A 27873-nucleotide genomic window follows, 5' to 3' on the forward strand; every position below is an offset into this window, starting at 1 on the left:
CTCGGGAGCTGGTCCCCTTTTTCCCTTCCCCCTCCCTTCACTCCTCACATTAAAAATCGGCCTTGTGCCTAATTTGCTCGGTGGGGGAGCAAATAAATACCATCTGTTCTTCAGATGCTGCACTTCAATTTCTTGTTCTCTGTCAGTGGAGGAGAAATCCTTCACGACTGAGACAATTTTTATTTTTGTTCCTTTTCTCCACGTTAAAAAACGACCCTGGTGTCTAACTCTGTCCCGTGGGGAGGCATTGTAAATAGGAACACTACTGTGTTTGAATATATGGTTAAGTGTTAGTTTTACTCATTTAGAACTGCGTTAAAGCTTCACTACTCACTCATTTTGTGACCAAATTTCAAACAACTTTCATAGATCACCTTCTCAGCTATATTTTGAAATTTTTTTTCTATTTTCATTCAGTAAAACAACAATTATAATAAAATTACTGGCGTTCAAAAGTTCTTAGAATTTTTAAGGAGCAGAGAGACGTTTTTTATTTTCTGATTGGCTGTTGGTTACTATAGCAACCAAATCTGTTACGCTACCTTAAATAGGCTGGGAACGGCAGAGATAATGATCTCACAAGATATAAAAAAGGAAAATTTCTCCGGGTTTATAGAAAAATGTTAACGTAGAAAAAATGAAGAAAACAACAACAACAACAACAACAATATATATATATATATATATATATATATATATATATATATATATATATATATATATATATATATATATATACACTAGCGAAAGTACCCCGTCGTTGACTGGGTTCAAAAACAGCCTACAGAAAATGGACTCTCATTTATGAAAGTATGATAGGTTATGAAAAGGAAGGATTGTAAATAGATAGCTTCGAATTTGGGGGTATCAAAACCAAAGCAAAATATGATGAAAGTAAAAATAAAATACATAAACCCCATAATTTATTATACCATACCTATTCACATTGAAACACTTATTACAATATTCTGTGGATCTATATTTAAAAACCTTGTTAAACTTTGTAACATATTTGCATTCTATGGAGGTCAGGTGCGAACGAACACCCCATAATTTTATTATACCATATTTCTTCAAACTGAAACATAATTATCAAAGTATACTTACACAGATAGATATGAAAAGTCTTTATTAAAGTTTGTGCCTATTTTCATTCTATGGAGGCTAGACGCGAACGTAGACCCCACAATTTTATTATACCATCCCTATTAAAGTTAAAACATACTTATCAAAGTATTCTTATGTACATCTATATCAAAAACACTTGTAAAAGTTTTTTTTTTTAATTTTTAATTTTTTTTATTTCCATACTTTGTGGACCAGGCGCGTACGCCACATCACTTCTGGCAACTCAACCTAATATGGTTATCCCTTCCAGTACCCGCATTAAGCTGGTCTGCAGTTTAACTTGTTGCTTGCTATCTTGCTCTTGCTTGTTGCTGGATCTCAACATTTTGAACCGAGAGGGAGACTTAGCTGTCGTACAAAGCTAAGACTCTGTAACATCATCTGTGTATAGATACTCCCTCAGGCATTTGTCTATTAAAATGGTTCTGTGGCGATGGAAGTCATTTTTGGGCTCATGGACTTTAAGTGTCTGAAGGAGTGGCACTCATCTGACAAGACGTTGCAATCATCATGTATGCATGTATGTGTGTGTACATGTACTTGCCCTATCTATTGCATCTTTACGATAAATTATGTTTTAAATAAATATTAGTCTATTTATTTCTTAAAATTAGTTATGCATCATATGATAGTACATAGCATTTTTTTTTAAATTTAACTGCATTGTTGCTTTAATGGGATGATCTAAGCGACAATCGTCAGATTCGGTGCCATTACAAGATGCTCTCTTTCATTAAATATAAGCTTAATTCTTTTTTTTTCATCTTTATTTATTACAATTGGGTTTTTATTGGTCCTTGTTTTAAAACATTTACAAAAAGACCAGACAAAAAATTCAAATAGTTACAAAAAATTATATTAAAACGCACTACGCCACGACAGGATTATTGAAAAACAGTTAAAAAAAAAAGAATTGCTTTTCTATCACACTCTTATAAACGAACTCGTAAAATTAAACGAATAAGAAGTGTATCATAATTACAACAAAAAAAAAAAACTCCCCAAAAAACTAATTTTAAACAAACTTCAATACATTGAAGCACAACTACTTACAAACATTCTAAAACTTTGATAACAAAAAATGGTTTACATTCACATACGCACGAACGAAAACATGATATTTATAAAAAGTAAAAAGTACTTCAAACAAAAAATATGTTTTATTTTTAAACTAGCTTCATTATATTAAAGCACACTAAAACAACTAATGATTATTTAATGATCAACTAATAACACTTGAAAAACACAAAAATTGTTTTTCACTCACACAATAATTTTTCTCATCAGTTTGTTTAAGTTGAGGATCAGTTTAAGACCAATTAGAATAAAAAAATTTTTTTTTTCAAAATATAACTCAATGCTAGAACTAATGAATATTATTATAACAAATATTTCGCATGATAAATATAGAAGAATAATCCCAGAGAAACAAACGTTGATTAATTGACAAACAATATGGATTTAGACAAGCCCGTTCCACAGCAGACATCCTCACTGTAATCTCTGAATGTATATACCATTCACTGGACAAAGCGGGGGAGGGCAGAGCGGTAGCTCTAGATATATCTAAGGCTTTTGACATAATTATCAAAGTATACTTACGCAGATAGATATGAAAAGTCTTTATTAAAGTTTGTGCCTATTTCCATTCTATGGAGGCCAGGCGCGAACGCAGACCCCACAATTTTATTATACTATCCGTATTTAAGTTAAAACATACTTATCAAAGTATTCTTATATACATCTATATCAAAAACACTTGTAAACGTTTTTTTGTAATTTTTTATTTTTTTATTTCCATACTGTGTGTACCAGGTGCGTACGCAGACCCCACAATTTTAATGAATCATCATTATGCCAGATTAAACATACCCATTCCTGTGTCTCGATACATATTCTATCATCATATTTGATCAGTTTTCTATAATAATCAATCATATAGGAGACTATTCGTGACTAGACACACACAGAGACGTTCTGCTTTATATTATATATATATATATATATATATATATATATATATATATATATATATATATATATATATATATATATACCGTACTTTGGGGTAATTACGCCGTCCGGTGTAATTGCGTCAACTAGCTAAAAGTGCTCTTTTGGCAACCACGCATGTAAAGAGCACTTTTTTTTTGTTGGCACAATTACCCCAAAGTATGGTATACTTAAGAGTGTAAGATAATATATACTCTTTAGCAGTGGTTCCCAAACTGTGGTTTGCGACCCGCAATTGGGTCGCTAAATGATGTCAACCTATCTATATAGCTATAAAAGTTAAAGTATCTGTGTGTCTATGTGTCTGTCTGTCCGTCTATCTGTCTGTATACATTTCCCTACGCAATAACTCTGTCAATTTTTAGTCTACAGACTCGAAATTTGATATACAAGATACTGAGATTTGGGAAAAACGATGTGATCGGTTTTCGGTCAGAAATTTCGCTGTTAAGGGGTCAAAGTTCAACGATTTGACCTTTGAGAACTCTACTAAACTTCTCCGACAATTTTGGGTCTAAAAACTTGACATTTGAGATATAGGCTCCTTGGACATAGATCTAACTTAATAACTCAATTTGAGCCTAAAACAATAAATTTTAAGGGGTCCTAATAGGGGTCAAAGTTAAAAAATTAACCCATTTTTTGTTTTTTTTTGTTTTTGCTCAGCATACACCCCCAAACACCCGGGCTGAAATGCTAGTATTATATAAAACACGGTGAAAAACATATTGATAAATTGGAACTTCAAGAATTTTGGACAAAAAACCCCCCTAAGAACTCACAGTAATATCAGAAATCGCGATAAGGAATTTATTATCATTTACAACAACTTATGTGAAGCAGCATTCTTCCAACTGTTCATCCTTAAAAACATTTATTGAAATCAAATCTGGAAGACAACTTGGTGTGTCATATTGATAATGGACCCTAGGATAGAATTATTAGCTAAAAAAAAAAAACTTTACATAACGATGGAAAATTTATAATTCAATAATTGCAATATAATGCCAAAAAATGAATGAATATATAAAATATCGCTTCCTCCTTGCTTGTTCCAAAATTGGTCGTCATATTTTTTATTTTTACACAGGCATCACCACATTATCAAGGCCAAGAGGCCACTCGAGGATAAGGGTTAAACAGTGTACAGTAGAAATTGGACAATATGGTAATCATTAGGAATGAAAATTCGGTAAATTTGTTAACTTATATGGAACGGCTCATCAAGAACTTGTTTACGTTAGACTTGAACACAACCATATTGTAGTCAGCCGGAAAGCAGGAAAATGGAAGACAATTCCACAGGCGTGCAGTTCTAAGAAAAAAGCTTTGTTCATGGAATCTACGTTTAGGTTTAGGCACAGATAAAGAGTGGGGGGAATTATTGATAGTGTTTTCAGCTAGACGAGTGTTTGTTGTGAAAGTTTGGTGAGGGGAGACCATAGACTGAAGTCGAACACTTTCCATGAAAATAACGATACATCAGAGACAAACAAACTTGCAACATGTGAAATAGAGGTTGCTGGGAAGAGAAAAGGACATCTCCTACAAGGCTACGAACTATTTTGAACTCTATCAAGGCAGGGTAAGCTCTTTCTAGCAGCTCCTACCCAGATGTGGCAACATTATTCCATCCTTGGACGTACCTGGCTCTGATATAGATAGAGAATTGTATCAGCAGTGAGATATCTACTGGATCGATAGAAGGATCCCACCATTTTTACAGTGGCCTTGGCAACAGATTTGATGTAAGTGTTCCATTTAAGATCAGGAGTAACGGTCAAGCCCAGACGCTTGTCAAAACTTGAGGCCTCCTCAAGACGAGAGCCATTCATTTCAATTGATGCCAGATGTGGATCAGAATGTTGATGATGTAAAGATAAAAGCTTGGTTTTAGATGCATTTAAAGTAACCAGCCACTCCTTTCCCCATTGTACCACGTGCTCAAGATCAGAGGAGAGAGATTCGGAGAGAACTTGGTCGTTTATTGTCTTAGATGTGCTATCATAAATGGTAGTGTCATCAGCATAAATGTCTACAAATGATGTAAGGATGTGATTTGGAAGATCATTAATGTAGATCAGGAAAAGAGTTGGGCCCAGGATGGATCCCTGAGGGACACCAGCATTAATACTGTGAGCTTCTGATTTTTGCTTTGCAAATACTACACTTATGAACCTATCAGAAAGAAATGATTTAATAATTGAGAAGACATTTCCAGCTATACCATAGCTAGAGATCTTGTGAAGTAAACCTTTATGCCATACCCTATCAAAGGCTTTAGATATGTCAAGAGCAATTGCCCTAGAAAGGTTGCCTCCATCGAGAGATTTGCTAATCCTATGAGATATAACTGTAAGCACATCTGCTGTAGATCTAGCAAAACGGAAACCATATTGAGTGTCACTAAGAAGGTTATTTTTGTTGAGATGGTTGATTACTTCTGTATTCAACACAGATTCCAGCAACTTACTCATGACGCACAGGAGACATTGGCCTGTACTGAGAGGGGAGTGAGCGATCACCTGAATTCTTAAATACAGGGCATACTGATGAGATTTTCCAGGGTGATGGGAAACTATTCTCCTTAAGACAACGTTTAAACAGTTTTGTAAGTATGGGCGCTAGTTCTGGTTGAAATCTTTTGAGTACTATAATTGGAATACCGTCAGGGCCAGTTGCTTTACTGGAATCAAGGTTTTTGATTAGCTTGGCAACATCACGTACAGATATATATATATATATCACATAGCATGTTTTCTGATACAGGAGGAAATATTAGGGGTTGGCAGCCTTGGTCGCAAAGGGTAGAATTAGCTGCAAAGTTCTTAGCAAAGAGTTTGGCTTTGTCTGATGCTGACGAGATTACCTCAGGTCCATTGATGATAGTTGAGATAGAGCACACGCTTCTGTTCAGGATTCTGTTTGCTATTTGTCAAAACTGGTAGGAACCAAGCCGCTGATCAGCTACTTTGGACTTGACGGATTGAGCATACAACTCTCTTGCATTCTTTATTACTTTCTTACAATGGTTGCTGGCAGTCCTGAAAGCGGCTTTAGTTTCCATACATCTATTACGTTGGAAGCAGTAGAAAAATTGATTTCTGTGCGCAATGGCAGCAGCATATTCTGAAGAGAACCATAGCTGGCTGTTAGGATTTTGCTGGAACTTTTTCGAGGGTATGAAACGGTCAATACCTACAATTAACCATTCTGTCAGGTCTGATACTATAGAGGACACATCGTTTTTAAACATGGAATGCAGAGGTAGATCCGATATAAATGTACGGAAGCTATCCCAGTCTGCCTTAGTGTATCGATATACTGTACAATGGAGATGTATGTCATTTTTATCTTAATTGATACAACAGAGTGGTCGGAAGATCCAAGAGGAGACAGAACAGAAACTGGACATAGTTCAGGGCAAGTTGTGAGAAAAAGGTCTAGTAGACTCGCATACTGGCTGTCATTGTTGGGCACACGGGTGGGATCATGAACAATCTGAGTGAGGTTATAAGCAATGGAGAAATCATGGCAGAACCTCCCCTCATCATCGGTCTTGTTTGAGTGGGTCAACCATTCGACGTTGTGAACATTGAAGTCTCCACATACGTGAATGTTAGCTGAAGGATAAGCAGATAGGACATGGTCAATTTTCTCAGATATGCTTTTAAAGATAGTAACTCCGCTGTTGTGGGGGCAATAGAGAGTAAATATAAATGCAGTAGTGTGAGCTAATGCAACCCGGAAGCACATATAGGGTAAGTTAGGATCTTCCCTGGAGATGTCCCTCCCACATGGAAAGCCATCTTTAATATAGGCACATATTCCATGCCCATGACGATCTTGGGGGTCAGATTTATAAGTTGTTAGAGTATCCTTTAATTGCGAACACTTCTAGGGAAATAGCCTGTCCAATGCCAGTTTCGCTTAAAAATAAAAGGTCTGGTTTAGTCTCCTGTAACTGGGTTTCAACCTTTGGAAGGTTAGAACGTAGACCCCTGATGTTAGAGAAGGAGACATGGTAGTAGGGGTCTATATTTGAAAGATTAGAAACCACTGCTCTTGAGGTAGATATTCCATAAATAATATTTCAAATTATAACAAATATTAAGCTTAATAAAAATGAATTTTCACCTTCGGGGCATGTATTTCAAAACAAAAAGAAAACAAACAAACAAACAAAAAACAAAAATAACAACAAAATAACACAAAACAAACAAAGAACAGGGAATCGATTCACACTCATGAATTTTTATTAGTGTTTTTCTTTTAATGCAAACGCTTGAATTTTCATTATATGGTCTTATTCACGTTTTGTTGGATAACGAAAGATCATTAAACAGCTCTTCAGAGATGAATGAATATTAATTAAAAACTACCATGAGGTTTAATGTATAGAAGGCAAGATAGTATTTGGAGAAGAAAAAGAAATGGATAAATTCCGAAAACATAAATTTAAAAACACTTAATGTTATGTTCATAGAACCCTATCCCCTAATTAATAGAATTCAAAACATTACTCACGCCGTTCTAAATTCTATTAGATATAAATACAAGCTTCTGGGATTGACCTTTACTCCTGATCTGAAATGGAACACGTACATCAAATCTGTTGCCAGATGGAAACATGGTGGGATCCTTCTACCGCTCCAGTAGATATTTCACTGCTGATGCAATTCTCTATCTATATAAAAGCCAAGTATGTCCAAGGATGGGGTACTGCTGCCACATCTGGGCAGAAACTACTAAAAACAGCTAATCCTGCCTTGACAGAATACAAAATAGATTTTGTAGCTTAGTGGGAGATGCCCTTTTCTCTTCCCTGCAACCTCTCTCCCACAGAAGAAACGTTGCGAGCCTGTCTTTGTTTTATCATTATTTCCATGACAAGTGCTCGTCTGAGCTCCAATCTCTGCCCCCCCCCCTCGCCAATCTTTCACGAAAAACACCTGTCTAGCTGAAACTACTGTCAATAATTTTCCCCACTCTTTATCTATGCCTAAATCAAAACGTAGATTCCATGAACAAAGCTTCTTTCTTAGAAATGCATGCCTGTGGAACTGTGTTGCGTTTGCCTGTTTCCCACTTGACTACAACTTGGATGTCTTCATGTCCAATATAAACAAATTCCTGATAAACTGCTCCCTTAAGTAATCCAATTTATCAAATCTCTAATACTAATGATATTATCCCATTACTTACTGTACACGCAATAACCTTTATCCTCGAGTGGCCTCCGGCCCTTGGTAATTGGTGACTTCTATGTAAAGAAAAATATACATATAAAGGGCAAAAATCTCTTTAAATGTATGTATGTTTGCCTAAACGACAGAGGCGACGGATTTTTACGAGATTGGTATCATTTTGAAGCTCGACCCTTCGGACGACAAATATCGAAAAATTGGTTAAAAACATTAATTTCTTCACTCTAAACTGGGTACTTTTCTACTGGGAGGGGTCGCAAAAAATCTTTCCTTCATGACAATTTAGCCAAACACGCATGTGCAAAAAATGTTCTTCTTGAATTAGTTTAAATATAAAAATATGACCTAACTTTGCTCACGTGATCATAGATCAGTCGTTATAGTGGCAGCATCATTATCTTAATATTGCACGCTCGAGCCTAGATATCATGTCGTTTTTTTTTTTTCGATTTTTAAAATTTTAATATTGAAATTATGCCATTTTTACGTTCGTTTTTTTTTTTTTTAATTTTTCCATCCTGTTCACTTTTTTTGTTTTTCCGATTTTTTTTAGAAGTTTTAACATTTAAATATTTTAACTATTAAACATTTAAACATTTTAACATTTAAAAATTTTAACATTATAACATTTAAACATTTTAACGTTTTAATATTTTAACATTTTAACATTTTAACATTTAACGATTTAAACATTTTAACATTTAAACATTTAAACATTTTAACATTTTAACATTTTAATATTTTAACATTTTAACAGATTAATATTTTAACAGGATTATTCATGCCATTTCTTTTTCATTCGCTCATTCTTTAATTATGCCATTTTTACGTTCGTTTTTTTTTAATTTTTCCATCCTGTTCACTTTTTTTTGTTTTTGTTTTTCCGATTTTTTGTTTTTGTTTTAACATTTAAACATTTTAACATTTTCATATTTTAACATTTTAATATTTTAACATTTTAACATTTTAACGTTTTAACATTTTAATATTTTAACATTTTAACATTTTCACATTTTAACATTTTCACATTTTAATATTTTAACGTTTTAACATTTTAACATTTTAACATTTAAACATTTTAACATTTTCACATTTTAATATTTTAACATTTTAACATTTAAACATTTTAACATTTTCATATTTTAATATTTTAACATTTTAACATTTAAACATTTTAATATTTTAACATTTTAACATTTTAACGTTTTAACATTTTAACATTTATATTTTAACATGTTAATATTTTAATATTTTAACATTTTAATATTTTAACATTTTAACGTTTTAATATTTTTAACATTTGAACATTTTAACATTTAATCATTTTAACATTTTAACATTTTAATATTTTAACATTTTAATATTTTAACATTTTAACATTGAAACATTTAAGCATTTAAACATTTTAACATTTTAATATTTTAACATTTTAACATTTTAACATTTAAACATTTAAACATTTTTACATTTTAATATTTTAACATGTTGACATTTAAACATTTAAACATTTAAACATTTGAACATTTTAATGTTTTAACATTTTAATATTTTAACATTTTAACATTTTAACATTTAAACATTTGAACATTTGAACATTTGAACATTTTAACATTTTAATATTTTAACATTTTAACATTTTAACATTTGAACATTTTAATGTTTTAACATTTTAATATTTTAACATTTTAACATTTTAATGTTTTAACATTTTAATGTTTTAACATTTTAACATTTTAATATTTTAACATTTTAATATTTTAATATTTAAACATTTTAACATTTTAACATTTAAACATTTTAACATTTAAACATTTTAATATTTTAACATTTTAATATTTTAACATTTTAACATTTTAATATTTTAACATTTTAATATTTTAACATTTTAATATTTTAACATTTTAATGTTTTAACATTTTAACATTTTAATATTTTAACATTTTAATATTTTAACATTTTAACATTTTAATATTTTAACATTTTAATATTTTAACATTTTAATATTTTAACATTTTAATGTTTTAACATTTTAACATTTTAATATTTTAACATTTTAATATTTTAACATTTTAATATTTTAACATTTTAACATTTTAATATTTTAACATTTTAACATTTTAATATTTTAACATTTTAATATTTTAACATTTTAATGTTTTAACATTTTAATGTTTTAACATTTTAACATTTTAATATTTTAACATTTTAATATTTTAACATTTTAACATTTTAACATTTTAACATTTTAATATTTTAACATTTTAACATTTTAATATTTTAACATTTTAATATTTTAATATTTTAACATTTTAATATATTAACATTTTAATGTTTTAACATTTTAACATTTTAATATTTTAACAGGTTTATTTATGCCATTTCTTCTTCATTTGCTTATTCTTTAATTTTGCATCAGGTTCGCTGTTTTTTTCCGATTAAAATAAGTGATAATATGTAAACAGGGTTATTACGTCCACTTATTCTTTATTTTCCATTTTGTTTTGATTTAATCCCCCTCCCCATACACACACCTCACCACACCCGGGTAACGTCAGGTACTCCCGCTAGTTTATAATAAACTTTTAGACGACTGCCTTAAAATAATAAAAAAATTATGAATGTGATTTACCTTCATCGTTTGACATTTGGAATGATATATTTTTGATTTGTCCTACATAAACATTTGTATATCGCTACCCGTTCATGAGCATGTTTCAGTCAGCCAACTAACTAGATACCTCTTCAGGTGATAGTTTTTTTTTACAAAGGGTTACTACTTATCAAGGCTCAGAAGCCATTCGAGGATAATGGTTAATGTGTGTACGGTAGTGATTGGAACAATGGCTTAGTAATCGTTAGTAGTGGAAATTTGGTATAATTTGAGCAGAGACAGGCTTGCAAAGTCTCTTCTGTGGGAAAGAGGTTGCAGGGAAGAGAAAAGGTTACGAAGTCGGTTTTGAACTCTATCAAGGTGGGATAGGGTACTCCGAGCAGGTCCTGCCCGGATGTGGTAATAGTGCTCCATCCGAGGACGTATACAGATAGAGGAAGGCATCGGCAGTGAGATATCCACTGGAGCGGTTGAATGATCATTGCTTATACAAAAGTAATAGATAGATGCGTCAATTTGTGATGTAATAACGAGAAGGGCTAATTGAATATGTGCGACGGGGTGTAACAAAGGAACAGTGAATTACCCTTTGCAAATGCAATGCAGAGAACATCTTAATTTGTAAATTTCACCCGTGCCACAATTAGGAATGTGTTGGTTCAAACAGTGTGGATGATGGGGGTGGGGGGTGGGGTGAAGTTAATGTTTCAACCACCCTTCCTCCCTCCCCCATCCCGAACCGCCTTCTCAAACGAACGTTATAAAAGCTAATGATTCATCTATTCCAGTACGTTCTACCTGTATCAACTGTAACCGCCCCGAACCCCATGGTGGCTAGCCTACACACCGAGAGCGACCAGAGTCACCTTTGCTGAGACAATTTAATAATCATTATTGGCTTGTGACTCTTTTGTGTCTCCGTTTTCGGGGGAGGACTTACCTGTGCTTAATTGAGAAGAAATTAGTGGGTCGAAAATCTTGCGTGAGGAGATAGTCAAACGTGCCAGGTGGGGAGGTTTAAGATGAGGGCGGGGATAAAGAGATGTTTATCTATTTTGCGTTTGATTTGATGTGTAAAGTTATTTTTAGTCCCCTCCCTTTTAACTGGAATGAGGGATTTTTTTTTTGGTGGTAGTGGGGGTGGGGTGGGGGTGGGGCAGACATTTTGCCTTTTTTTTTTCTTTTCTAAATTTAAAACAAATTTTGGATCAGTTATATCGTATAGATTTATCACCTGACTTAAAGAGACTGGACAACAGTCCTATCCAGAAATAAGCCCAGACAATTGCTAGGGTAGAGGGTCATTTGGGGTCAGATTTAGTCAGATTTAGTCTGCTTAATTAACTAAGTGCACTATAAATATTAAGGAAAAAATGTTACAGAAGTACTAACAATTAAATTATTTCTATGATTATTAGTTGCACCAAAAAAGTAGAAAGAGAAAAAAAAATACTTTGAGAACAACCTGTGGTGTTCCCTGGAGTCTGATTGACAACCAATCTCCACAGATTTCCAGTACGCATCACCTCTTTCGTGATTTGTGTTATCGCAATAGCCGTTTATTACCATTGATTTTTCATTGATAGCAACCATTTGTCTTCACTGGAATTTGGGTGGCAATAAACCTTCCCAATATTCCAGTCCTCTTCGCATCCATCCAGTGGAGGTTTTGTTAGTGTTTTCTCTCATCGGTAGTAGTAGTAGTAGTAGTAGTAGTAGTAGTAGTAGTAGTAGTAGTATTTGTGTTATAACTAGAAGAAGAACACGGATAAAATTAATCCCCTGAACAAAATAAATGTATATACTACTTCTATGGCCGCGTACGGTTATTAAAATCAATGCATTTAGGAAAATTCGGCAACGGAAAATTTAATTAGAAAAATAATGCAAGAATCTCTTCTTAGAAAAATCGATTTCATTTGGTTTAAAACAATGATAAATATTTTAAAGTATATTTTTAAAAATATAATTCATTTTTTAGGGGTGTGTGTGAGGGGGGGGGGGCTTATTTTCTTTTTAAAACTATACCCCCTAAAGAACGGTCGTCAAATCTATTTCAATCGATATTTATTCGATAATTGCCCAATTTTGCTATCGTGCCAAAATTTCCCAATTTTCCGTTGGCCAATTTTTCGAGCACGAAATCAACGTATAATACTACTAAACCTTATAGCTAAAACCCTTTATTCCAAATCTGACCAAAATCTATTACAATGTTTTTTAAAATTCAAATTCAAAGCTCCAAGGTTCGAAACAAAGTAACGTTCGAAAGATTATGTCTACTATTATATAAAAGGAACTTTGTGTGTGTGTGTGTAAGTTCGTTCCCTATGGATTCCTTAACGGCTAGGCCAATTTTTTTTTAATTTTACACAAATGTACTTTATGTGCCTGACAGTGTTCTTAGATAAGTTTTGTATCGGAATGTCTTCGATAAGTATCGATAATCGATAATCGAAAAATCCGATGAGCGAAAGAAAAGCCGATTTTCACTTAAGTTAACACCTTATACAGCCTAACATTACAAGTTAATTTCTGTTTCGAGCACAATTAAACCATGATAACTGACTTTAGCATTTTAAACTTAATTAATTCAAGCCATTATTTAAAAATAGTTTTATGAAATCAAGAGTAGGTTCTCTACAATACAATGTAGACTACAATGTATTGTGAACTAAGTCATTGCGGCGAAGCATGTGAAGTTCCCTTTCAGTGCACCGTGGTGCGTCCCCAACTAGAGCAGGTAATTAATCGATTTGATTGAAAAATGGTCGATTTTACCGATTTCGATTTAGGAAGAGTGTAACATTTGTTCATCCTCATTCAATACCAGGCAACGTCGGGTCTCGCGATTAGTAAAGAAATATATACAGATGCAAAGGATACTTTGCGTTAATCAGTAATGCTATATCAAGTCCATCTAAAATTTCTTTGCTAATTGTTTTTCTCTGAAGAAAATTTTTAAACCTGGTGGAATAAAACATAAATCCAATTTATCTTGTATTCCCTGTTTTATTTATATGGATAAAACAGTAGATGTATGTGCACGTGTCTGTGTGAACATATTTAATCGATAAATTCTTAAACCATTGGCCATATTACAATGAAATTAAGAGGAATCAGAAACCATGCACTAAGCATGGTTTATAACGAGTAAAATCATTGTTTAGATGAATAACGCATACAGAAATATGTCCGCAAGTTGAAATGCAAAATGTTCATTTCAACTTGTTTCAACCGACATATTTCTATTACTTTTGCGCATGCACAAATTCATTCATAGCTCGAAGTGGTTTACTGTTAAATCTTTCTTATCTATCTGTCCACAGTTCAAGCGATAAGGAACGCGGCTGGAGCGCTACATATTTTAGTTTCGATTCTAACTGATGGCACCCAATTCATTTTTTTTTAAATTTTGAAATCAGTACTATATAAATATATATATATATATATATATATATATATATATATATATATATATATATATATATATATATATAGTTTAGCCATACTGAAGAGAAGTGAAACTTCGAAACATGCATGTCTATGGATAACTTACTTTTATGCACGCAAAAATATTAAAGTCAATATTTAAATAATAAATTAATAATTACAAATAATACGTCCCAAAATGTGGGGCGACTAGAATGTAAACAAAGGACAGATAACTTCTCTCTTTAAAAACACTCAAGTACTAAAAAGAACAAAAATAGTACAGAATCGTTTATATATATAAAAAAACAATATTATATATATATATATATATATATATATATATATATATATATATATATATATATATATATATATATATATATATATAATATCGTATAATTTTCGTTCCAGAATGATTTATGTATATACTATTTATTCAAATTGAAATCTACATTAAAGAATTAACCTCATTTTACACACACACACACACACACACACACACACACACACACACACACACACACACACACACACACACACACACACACACACACACACATATATGCATATATATATACACACATACATATATATATATATATATATATATATATATAATGTGCAATAGAAAGTTGGCTCTAACAATTAATACGAAATCTGCATGAATGAAAATATATTTAAGTGTAATTTACAACCTTGCCAGTCAGACTTCGGCTTAGTGAACATTTCTACAATGTTTAGAGTAGCCTGGAAATGATGATTATTCATCATTTTAGGTTAAATTAATGTACGAAAGATTAACTTTTAAAATAATTGTTTGTACTTTTTCCGGCAAGATTTTCAAGGTGTCCACATTGCAATCGCATAAAACAAAATGAAAGTCGAATAAAACAAAAGGAAAATATCATTTTAGCCAAGAGTGTTAGTCTAAAATTCTCACAATATTAGTGAAAAGTATTTCTATTATAATTATCTGTATCTTGTTTTTTGTTTCGTTTTTTTTTGCATTAAAACAAATCAATCTACTACATATCTATGACTTTGTTAGTAGTAATAACAGGGTAAATATTGATGATTAGGGTAAACACATGAACATTCTTTAATAGAGAGAACGTATAGAATAGTTAAGAATACATTCACATCCGTTATTAAGTTAAGAATTGTTTTCTATATTTAGAAACGCATGTTTATATGGAGAGGGGCCTTGTTAACTATTCTGTTCCTATACCGTTTTATTTTGCATAGCAATCGTTAATTATTTTCAATTGTTTATGAAATATTCAAATAGCATTTTACCAACTAATGACAAATGCACATCGGCTTTTTTAAAAAGAGAAATGCATCTTTAGCTGTTTCATTATTTTCAATCAATTAAAAAGAAACCATTCGAGAAAATTATTTAGAACCCGTCCCCGTATATTTAATATATGCCCCCCCCCACACTAAGAGCATTTTTTGTTTGTGAACATATATGCAGACACGAGAAAAAGAAAAAGACAAATTACAAATTAAATATTTAAAAATTTAAAAAGAATCAGAATCGGAATCGAGAATCGTATGGGATCAGGAATTTAAGATAGAATCCGTAATTGAATCGGAATCGGGAAAAAATTTGGAATCATTCCATCTCTAGTATATACAAATATATATATATATATATATATATATATATATATATATATATATATATATATAGATAGATAGATAGATAGATAGATAGATAGATAAAATCCCAAATGAATCAAAACCATTAAAAAATCACTTTTCATATATTTATTTTCATTTAATTAAATTTAGGAAAATTAGACAGCGGCGAACTAATTTTGGCAAGGATGAAAATTAAGCATCTACAGAATAAATGTCGATTGAAGATAAAGTTTAAGACCATTCTTAAAGACGATATAGTTTTAAATAGGATTCAAGTGCCTCTTGTTTGTAAGTAAGTAGGTCGATTTTTCTAAGTTAGGTATGCATTCTATGGAGATTTTTCTTGTATTATTTTTTACAATTATTATATTAATAAAAAAAAGTAAAAAATTAAAATCCTATTACCAGAATTAATTCATAATAATTAATTTTAGTTTAATCATAAATACATAAGTGATTATAACATTTTGCTAATAGTTTGAAAAAATCAATTACTCTGTGATTGTTCGAAACTTGACAGAAATTCGGCAGTATTTAAACTATCAAATATCAAAGCCACTTAAATAGTATTTGAGGTGTAGCGCTTAGTTTCCATTTAAAATTATATTCCCTGATATGACGATCATAAAATCTGTTTACAGTCGATTTTTATTCCGTACTTGCTTAATATTTCTACAATTCCAAAATTATATAATTTTCTGTTGCTAATTTTCCGTTGTATCATTTAATTATCAGTGATGTTTCAAAGTATTTTTCTTGACAAAAATATTTTGTTTAATTTTTCAACATTTTTTGAACATGTAAATCAACTGCTTTCTTTGAAAGATTACCTAGAGAATTTATGCAACTTTTTAAAAACTTGTTTCACAAATAAAATAAATATGAATCGTATTTTGATATTATCATTTTAGTTTTAGTGATAATTTAAAAACAATAAACATTTATCATTAGTACCAATAATGAAAAATTAAATTAAAAATTTAAAACAATCGGTTTTGGAATCGTAAATTAGGGACACATTTTTCCGATTCCGATACCTCCAAAAGTTCCGATTTTTTTACAACCTTTTCGGTATAAAATTTTAAATTTTTTGTTAGCTTTTATTTATTTTTATTTATTTTTTATTTTCTATTTTTATCCTCACAAAATGCCGTCCCCTGACATGTGCCGCTCGTACAATAGGGACATATTTTTCCGATTCTAATACCTCCAAATGTTCCAATTTTAAAAAATCCTTTCGGTATAAAATTTAAGATATTTTCTTAGCTTTTATTTATTTTTATTTATTTTTTCTATTTTCTACCCCCCTCAAAATGCTCCCCTGGCATAAGCCGCTTGTAAAATAGGGACCCACTTTTCTGATTCCGATACCTCTAAAAATTCCGATTTTTCACAACCTTTTCGGTAAAAAGAATCCGATTTTTTTGTTAGCTTTTAATTATTTTTTCTATTTTCTTTTTTAACCTCTCAAAATGCCCCCCCCCTGGCGCGTGCCGCTTATAAAATAGAAACACATTTTTCAGATTCCGATATCTTTAAAAGTCCCGATGTTTTACCGCCTTTTCGGCATAAAATTTCAGATTTTTTGTGAGCTTTCATTTATTTTTTTTACCCTCTCAAAAGGCCGCCCTCCTGAAACGTGCCACCCGGGATGGACCGCCCCATCCCTCCCCACCCTTGCTACGCTACTGACAAGCAGCCTTGCTAGTGAAAAATTAATGTTGTAAATCATAATTTGCATAATTTTAACTCTCCTATTGATGCTTTATCTCGAATATTGAGCATTTTTTTTTATCTAAATAGTATTAGTCTCTAAATATTAATATTAATATTAATATTTCCGTTTTAAAATTAACACTTTTAAATACCGAAAATACTAAAAATACTTATATATTTATACTTCTATAATTTTTTTTTTTGTGTGTGTGTATTGATATTCATGGATAAACAGACATAAATTTTTCCCACGTATTACCTTACAGCCCCAGACAATGCATATCCCCGAATCTATCCTCAAGTCATGAATGCATAAGAACAGTCATCGTAACAATGCAATTTCCAATCTGTTCTGATCAATTCGGATGGAATAAAAAATGAGAGCCATTATTTTTTGAACGCTCCTCGTATTATTCATTAACAGCAATGTAATTATTATATTGCTTATAATACAGTTCGATTGACTAACTAAATTTTATTATCCACGAAACCTTTTACTGCAGTTTATAAATTTATATTAGCTATTAATTAGTTAATACCATGGATGCGATGGATGGCTTATGTGAACTTTAAAGACAGGTTTAACTTCGATGACATCAGAGGAAGATTAAATCTGGACAGTATAGGGAGACGTGTGCAGAATAGGAAGTTTTAATGGTATCGCTACGTTGAAAGAATGGATGAGTTATTGAATCATGGTTGTCTTTAAATCCAATGTGAATAAATTCCTACTGAGCCCTCCTCCTAAATAATCTAGCTCTACCCGTTTCACCATAGCTATTCATGTTGTCTCACTATTTACCTTAACCCCTATCCTAAAGTGGGCCCGAGGATTGGGTGAGTAGTGACCTCCTAAATAATTAAAAAAAAAAAAAAAGTAGAACGGACGTTAAAATGGCGACGATAACGACAACGACGGTGGTGGTGGAGGAGAAGGTAGTGGTTTTTATTTATGCTTTCACCTTCGCCATTCAACAGGTACAGTAATATTTATTCTTGGTGTCGTAAAATTATCCTCGAAGCCATTCTACTTCAATAATTTTAATATTTTTTTTAAGCAATAATCATCGAAATAACTTAATTACTACTGATTGTGTCACATCTTTTTAAATGTTCATGGTGCACTTAAGTTACGTAAGTAGACTAAATCTGACTCCTGATGGACCTTGGTCATTGTCTGGGCTTATTTCTGGCTAAGGTTATCGTCCCATCTTTTTAATTAAGGCGACAAATCTATCAGATATAATTGATCAATCGAAAAAAAGAAATAGAGTGAGAGGAATCAGAAATGTTATTAAGCATTCTCAAAGAATTATTATTATTATTATTATTATTATTATTATTATTATTATTATTATTATTATTATTATTATTATACGTTTCTAAATTTTTGAGATGAGGATTGGTTATTTATATTATTTGAATTCTTTGGATTAATTTTCTCACCTTGAGTATCATTTTCACAACGTTTCAGTCGATTTAATCTTCAGGTGTATCTTGTCAAACTTGGAAATGTTTCTGTCGAACTCGGGAATCTGGACAGAATTTCGAACGGAACCCTTTATTTACTTCATGGGGGCAGCATACTCTCGTTCCATCCATAGAGGTCCTAAATAATTCGCCCACACTAAGAATTGAACCTTCAACTTTCAAGAGACTTTTACGATTGATTTTTTCCAAGTACTCTAACCACTGCGCCATGGGTCAAGTGAATAAAATAAAAAATAAAATAAAATAAATAAATATAAAAAAACTCATAAGTCTCAGCTGATATCACACAAAATAGCTGTGGAGTGTCAAGAAGGACGGAAAGACCGATGGGGAGAACACTAATTAGACTTCCAATGAAATACTACAAAGAGGTCTGGAACCTTGGAGAGGTTTATTGCCACCCAAATCACAGCGAAGACTAATGATCGCTGCCAGCGAAAAGTCAATGGCAAGTGAGTGCTGTAATAATGCAAATTCATTTGCAAAGATCTAATACCTGTAAATCTTTAAACTCCCTTGGTTTCATGTCTATGTGAAAAATTCTTTATTATTAATTTCAAAGATAGAGATAAATTATTAAACATTAGAAGTGAAACATCAATTATTTGTAGACATCTTCCCAGCAACTTCACACTCTACTAAAGTTCATCTAATATAAGTCCCTCAATCTAATAATTGCACACTTAAACATTATTACACTACACACTGTAGCTTATTACTACAAAAATACTTTACAACCATTAACCATTGCATCATAAATTGCTTTACATCCCTTATTTTGCTCTGTATCCAATTATTTATTTTGTAGTATAACCAAACACCCAAACTTCTAATCATATGCATTGCTATTTAATCCTCACTAAACTACACATCATTTTACTCTATTATTTTATCTTTTGATTCTTTATAACATTAATCTTACACTTATTATTAATTAAGAAATTCCTATAATTTTAATAACTATCAATCTTTAAACTTCTTCTATTTCTTATATCTATACGAAAATTCTTTATTAATAACTTCAAAGATTAAGATAAATTATTAAACTTTTGAAGCCGAAACATTAACTATTTGCAAATACTACAATACCACATCCTTAGCAATTCCGAACTATTAAAAAGTTTATCTAATATAACTCTCTTAATCTATTAATTACATACTTTAACACTATTACCAAATTCCCTCAATTTTTCCTAATTATTCACCGTATATTCTTCCAACAATTCTTAATTTTTACTTGGATCATGCAATTGTCGAAAACCTAATACAAATAATAGGACGTATTTTTTTTAAATATAATTAATTAAACGCATGTTAATATCTGCGATATTATTGCCTTCTTATTCAAAACTTCTAGAGCTTTTACATAAGTTATACGGGACGTATGTAAAAATACAATCAAATAGATGTATGTTAACATTGCAGCAGTGATAAATATCCCAGAAAAACTTTTCATGTTAGATAAACCCCTCCTACCCGAAAAAGCGTCTGCGGTCTCGACATGCTTAAACTCATTTCAAATACGTTAACCCACACCCATCTCTCTTTTTTTTTGAATTCAACTGATTTTGTCCCAAGCACATATCTATGCTTCTTTCTTCTCTTCTCTTTCCTTATTTCTATCCCTTCTTTCTTTCTAAAAATATATTTTTTTAATCATATTTTTCTATCTCTCTATATTTCTCTTGTTTTATTAATATCAGCAATTGTCCCCAAAAAGCATATCCTCTTCCCTTCTCTTTTTTGACTTTTGCCATCTGAACAAACAGACAGGAAACAAGTGTAATGGTCAAAGTAGATATTTTGAAGTTGTAAAATAAAAAAAAACAAATTACTCAACCACTTTTTGGTCTAAACATTTGAAATTTTACATAAAGTGTATTCAGACACAGCGCAAGTTTTTGGCCGAAAATCTTGCTGCCAAGGGGTCAAAATTCAAAAGATTTTACCTTTGCGGTCTCTAGCAAACTATTCAACAAATTTTGGGTCTAAACGTTTGAAGTTTTACGTCAGTTGTTGGGCGAAAATTTGGCTTCCAAGAGGTTAAAGTTGAAAGAGTTGACCTTTGCAGACTCTACCAAACTTCTCCGCCAATTTTGGGTCTAAACACTTGAAATTTTAGATGTATGTTACCTGGACATGAATCAAACTTTTTAATATATATATATATATATATATAGTTTTGAAAATAATAAGCGGAAGTTTCTCAAGAGCTCTTTCGGCTATCATCTCATCAGGAGAAAATCGATAGCGTACAAAATAATATTATGTCGAAAATAAAGAGTTCTAATGGGGAACTTATTAAATGTGCCAAAAGTACGGGGACACTAAAATAAATTTATTAACGTTTAAAAACGATTAAAATATTTGCACAACGAGGGAGAAAAAAGGGAGAAAAGATTCAAAGTTCCCCAAAGAGAAACAATATGTTGGATGTTTCCTTTTGCCGGCACAAAGAAGGTTGACACACCGCAATAGAGACAGACTCCAAAATCTTTAAATGGTTTTTGGAGTCCGCTCTATGTAACACCTCGAACCATTCTATTTTATATCTATCGGCACAGCACGGGTTGGCAACCAAATGCTGGCCAATAGCAGAGTCCAAGGCTGCAGAAGGAGGGAGACCACCATATATATATATGCACATAAAGTTATGAACAGTACATAGGGCCCGAGCAACACCGTGCTGAACTGCTAATATATATATATATATATATATATATATATATATATATATATATATATATATATATATATATATATATAAGTGTGTGTGTTTGTGTGTGTGTGTGTTTCAGGAGCAAATGCGTCATGACCAATACAGTTCAGATTGAAAATGAAATAAATAGCTGTGGTTGCCATCTTCTTGTTGTTTCGATGTTTCTTTACCAGGTATCTGCATCTTTTCTCTCTTTCCTTTATCAGACGAAGAAAGAGGGTGAGACCGAAAAAAGTGTGGGGGTGATGCTTAACAGGCGCGGTGTTAGAGGAGTCAGGTTGGGAGAAAAAAAAAAGCACTGAACAATACAAACTGAGGCAGCCATCAAACAGAAATCAGTTCCGCCCAAATGAGTTTCACACATTTCCGAAGATCTTCACGGCAATAGCTGTAAGGCCTAGATACTCTTTTACGTGTCTGGCGCCAACAAAAGTTGCCCGCGGACAGACATCGCACTGATTTTATGCTGTGCGTATCTTCATTAAGTGAAGTTTATGGAAGACATATCGGAGGCCAGTTGTTGGAGATGCGGGAATGGGGGTCGACGGATTAAAGGAAGTCTACAAGAAGACAGAAGTGGGCATTATGGTTACGGGGAGAAAGGAGTGCGTGGGAGAGGCGAGAAAAATACCGTCGGCAAGAAAATGGGAATTATTGATGCTTTGTAATTAAGATAGGAATTATTAATACTTGTTATATATAAGATTTATGTATATGTGTGTACACTAGCTAGCTTCTCTAGCTCGCTACCGCTTCAGAGTTTTCAATTTGAAATACTTGAAGCATTCATTTAAAAGGGTCTCCTGTATCAGATGTCTTCCTGGTTTTTACTTTTGCATTTCTCGCTCACGTGCCCCTATTCCGAATTCGTAGCAGCCGCCAAAATTCAGTGGACTTTTTTTCTTTTTTTTTTCTACGGAAACGGTTAATAACAATGTTTTGTTGTTTTATTTGTTTTTTTTTTTTTAATTTCTAACATTTTTAAACTGAAATAAATTATTGCACAATAAAAATAATGAAATTAAAACAAACATAATTTTTCTTATTTAGTTTAAATATGTTAAACATTAAAAAAATCATTGTTAATTACTGTTTTCGTAGAAAAGAAACCCACGTCAACTGAATGTTGGCGCCGGCTACGAATTCGGAATAGGGGCACGAGTGAGAAAAGCGAAGGTAAAAACCAGGAAAACGTCTGCTACAAGAGATCCATTTGAAAACACACACACACACACACACACACACACACACACACACACACACACACACATATATATATGAAATAGAATGGAGGTGGAAGGGCCTGAATACTCAACGTTTCGACCGATTTATGCGGACTTTTTCAAGAGTGATGGTCACTGACGAGAGAGTCGGAGGACTTGGGGCTATATATAAAGATGGGGAAGAGCAGCGTATTTTCCTTATGTAAATTAGATGTCTATATATATATATATATATATATATATATATATATATATATATATATATATACATATATATATATATATATATATATATATATATATATATATATATATATATACACTTGTGCCCGATATTATTCATACCCCACCTTGAAAATTGAATTTATTATGTGTAACTTTGTAAGAATTTATTGTTTACGTCCATATTGATACATATTCTTAATAAACCTCTTCTGATCATTTTCGTAATTTTAAAATCTCGGGATACTTGTAATAAAAGAAATATACAGCTATTTATAAAATCTGCAATGTTCAAAAATAATCATACCCCCTTATTTTTTCAGTATTAATCGAATTTCTGACTGTTTGTTTCCTGTTTGATTCTTATTTTGAATGCTTTTATACAACCTTTGATTAATTTCATTTCGTTTTTTGCATTTTTCAGGAATTAAAATGATATCAACTGAAAACCAATAAAAGAATAAAAATTATTAGAATGGGGAAGAAAAAAGAGCTTAGTAATGATCTTAGGACTAAAATTGCGAATTCACATAAGGATGGTTTAGGTTACAAGTCAATTTCCAAGAAATTTGAGGTCCCTACAGCAACAGTACAAAGCATCATCAAAAAATTCCAGAGCCACCACACAACAAACAACTTAATTGGTAGAGGAAGGAAAAGGAAACTGTCTGCTAGAGCCACCAGGAATATTGTAAGAAGTGTTAATGCAAATCCAACCACCACTACTAAGGACATTTTAGAAAATCTGGAGTCTTCTGGCATAAAAATATCAAGGCAAACATTGCAAAGGACTCTGCATGAAAATGGTCTGAAAGGAAGAAGACCAAGAAGGACTCCATTGCACACCGGAAAACACCTTGCAGCACGTCTAAAGTTTGCTAGGACCCATGTGAATTCTCCAGAGTCCGTTTTCTCAAGTATTTTGTGGACTGACGAAACAAAAATTGAATTGTTTGGCCATATGGATGCTTCTTACGTTTGGAGGAAGAAAGGAGAAGCTTACAACCCAAAGAACACCATACCCACGATGAAACATGGTGGTGGTAACCTAATGTTTTGGGGCTCCTTTTCGGCTAGTGGTCCAGGTAGTTTGGTCAAGATAGATGGAACCATGAAGAAGGAGCAATATTTGGAAATACTCCAGAAAAACATTAGACAGGATGCGGAGAATCTCCATTTAGGACCAAACTGGGTCCTTCAACAGGATACTGATCCAAAACATACTGCCAAAATAGTCAAGAAATGGTTTGAGGATAATCAAATTAATGTTTTGGAATGGCCTTGCCAGAGTCCCGACCTGAACCCTATCGAAAACCTCTGGCACATATTGAAAACTGAGGTTAAAAAGCGGAAACCTAGAAATTTGAGGGATTTGGAGAACTACTGCATTGAAGAATGGTCAAAAATCAGTGTTGATGCTTGTAAAAACCTTGTTGATAAATATCCAAAACGGTTACAGGCATTTATTAAGAATAAAGGGCATGCTATTGACTATTAGTAAGAGAGGTATGAATAATTTTGAACTAGTGCCATTATTGTTTTTCTTTGTATAATGTTTCAAACTTGCATAATTTATTTATTTGTTGAGTTTAAATTAAATGCCTATGCTTGATTTATTGTCTGAAATCCCTTTAATATTGTCTACCTTCTGGTTTGAGCAATATTCTTATAGAAATCTCAAAGATCCGAGGGGTATGAATAATATCGGGCACAAGTGTATATATATATATATATATATATATATATATATATATATATATATATATATATAATGATTAGAGAAAATAATAAGAGTAAACTCGCGTAGTGGATTACGTCTAAAAATGAAAAGTAATAAAGTAAAAAACTCCCTTCGTAATCGCGTTTCATTTTATTTACTTAATCTATCACGGTTATATTTCCAGACGCAATCTTTTAAATCTCTACGATATTTTTGTCCAATTAATTTTCTCGTCTCATTTTATTAATTTATTTACTTTATTACTATACAATATATAATTTGAATGCTAATAATTATTTTTAGTTCGTAAAAAGAACAAAAACATACTTACAAACGCAACAAATATATTTTCAAATATTGTACTAGCATTCTTTTTTTAAAATCACACATCTTAAGGAAGTTTGGAAATAAAGAGGAAACGTTGATGTACATGTAAATAATTTGTTTTTCTTTTGTACTTTTTCATTTGTCCATCACGTTGAATTATTATTTCTATAATTTTCATATATATATATATATATATATATATATATATATATATATATATATATATATATATATATATATATATATATTATAAAGAAGTGAACCATCGCATAAATTCAATCAACTATCAAATGTGTTCCATGTAACTTTCCCCATTTTTTTTCCTTTTTCTCACCCCGTTTTCCATCTTATTTTAGTTGATTGAATTTACGCGATGGTTCACTTCTTTATAATTATTCTAAAATTTTGCCAATCGAATAAAGTTATATATATATATATATATATGTATATATATATATATATATATATATATATATATATATATATATATATATATATATATATATAGTCTTTGAAGTTTTTAACCTTTAAAACTATACAAAAAATATTTTTTATCATTCGTTAGAAAACCATCTAGTCAGTAAGTCATTCAATCACCTGCAATCACTGCATCAGATCGCTCTAGAATTTACTATAGCACTAATAATTTATTTTTTAAGGGATCATCAGTTGCTTACCATGAAACACTGTTTCGAGGATCTAAAAACAAAACAGCATATTATTTATATATATATATATATATATATATATATATATATATATATATATATATATATACTAGCATTAATAATAATGATGATGATGATGAGAATAATAATATTTTTCCTAACAACCATCCTAACACTAAAACACTCATTATCCCTCCAAAACAGTCCTCGTACAATCATTATCTTTGTTCAACACAATGAACAAAATTCAAACTATTTCCCTAATACAAATCAGCAAATTAATATTAATTTCAGACCTCGAGCTTTTAATAAAGTACATACATATATCGGCGCTACTTCAACATTAATTAAGAAAAGAATATCAAACCACATTTCTTCTTTTAACAACCAAAATTCTAATAATAACCAAGGAACTTCTCTAACCACTTTAATTAAAAAACTTAATTCTAACAATACCCCTTTCTCAATCAAATGGACTGTCCTAAAAAAGGTTAAGTCTTATACTCCAGGCTCTAAGTCATGTCGCCTCTGCACAACCGAAGCTATAAATATAATTACTTCCCCTCAAAGTAGCAATATAATAAACTCTAAAAACGAACTGATCTCTTTCTGCAAACATAAGTCCAAATTTAATTATGGAAAAATTCGAAATTACATAGCTATTAATTTAACCTTTCAAATATATATTTTTTTCTATAGCATTATCGTTTTTTCTACATACTTTCTTAATATTTTACAACTTTATAATTTTTTATTGTAATTCTTTTTTTTTTCTCTGTTTTTCTCCCTTGTTTGGCCGGTTTTTCGTCTGCAATTTTCATTTTAGCGTTTAAATATTCCTATCTATCAAATACATCAATCTACCTACACATTTATATTCTGCATGTATGTTTACTTATATTTTACTATATGAATTTACTTTCGTACTTACTTGCTTTATCCGGAATTTGCAGATACCGGCCATCATCTCCCCTTTGAAATTTTTTATTCATCTATTTACTTATATGTATGTATGTATGCATATATATATGCATGCATGTATGTATGTATGTATGTATGTATGTCTGTGTGTTGTATATATATATATATGTGAATGTATGTGTATATGTATGCATGTATGTGTGTGTGTGGGGGTGTTTGTTGTATATATATATGTATATATATATATGTATGTATGTATGTATGTATATTTGGTGTTCTTTAATAACTCCTGCTGATAATTTAATTCTTAAGAAATAACTTGTACATTTCAGTTGACCCCTTTCTCGCTTATTGGCGCCTTTTAACGTCATCTTGTCTGGGTCATATTGACTTTGGCTTTTCTACTTTAAAATTAATTCAATCACCTTTCAATTTTTTCCTGCTTCTTCACTCATTTTTCTTAATTAAGCCTCGCCCCGACAGTCGAGTTTTACATTTCTTACATGTTTTATTTACGCACATTTTATCTTTCTTTTAATCATATTATTGGATTTCATTCCCGTTTCCTTGTACTTATTTGTGAATTATTCCACAGATTTCTGCCTTTTGGATTACTTTGGATCATCTTCCAATCACGCGATTCCCTTGGAATTTACTTGTGCGAATAGAAATTTTACTAACTTTCTTGGATTCTGCATTTTTGGATTTTACCGTCATTGGATACTTTACCCTTCACCAGACTATCCATTCACATGAAATCACTTTTTTATTCACCCTATTCCCTCTGCTTCACTTTTTGTTATCAAGTAAGATCTATGACTTACT

General features: G+C 31.5%; 1 protein-coding gene across 3 annotated transcripts in view; it reads right to left on the reverse strand.

The window, feature by feature from the left end:
• Positions 1–27873, reverse strand: part of LOC145260527 (uncharacterized) — a 502535-nt gene that overhangs the window by 224849 nt on the left and 249813 nt on the right. The window lies entirely within an intron of this gene.

The sequence above is a fragment of the Euprymna scolopes genome, chromosome 36, assembly GCF_053919585.1.
Source record: "Euprymna scolopes isolate OS-2025 chromosome 36, ASM5391958v1, whole genome shotgun sequence".
Lineage (NCBI taxonomy): Eukaryota > Metazoa > Mollusca > Cephalopoda > Sepiida > Sepiolidae > Euprymna > Euprymna scolopes.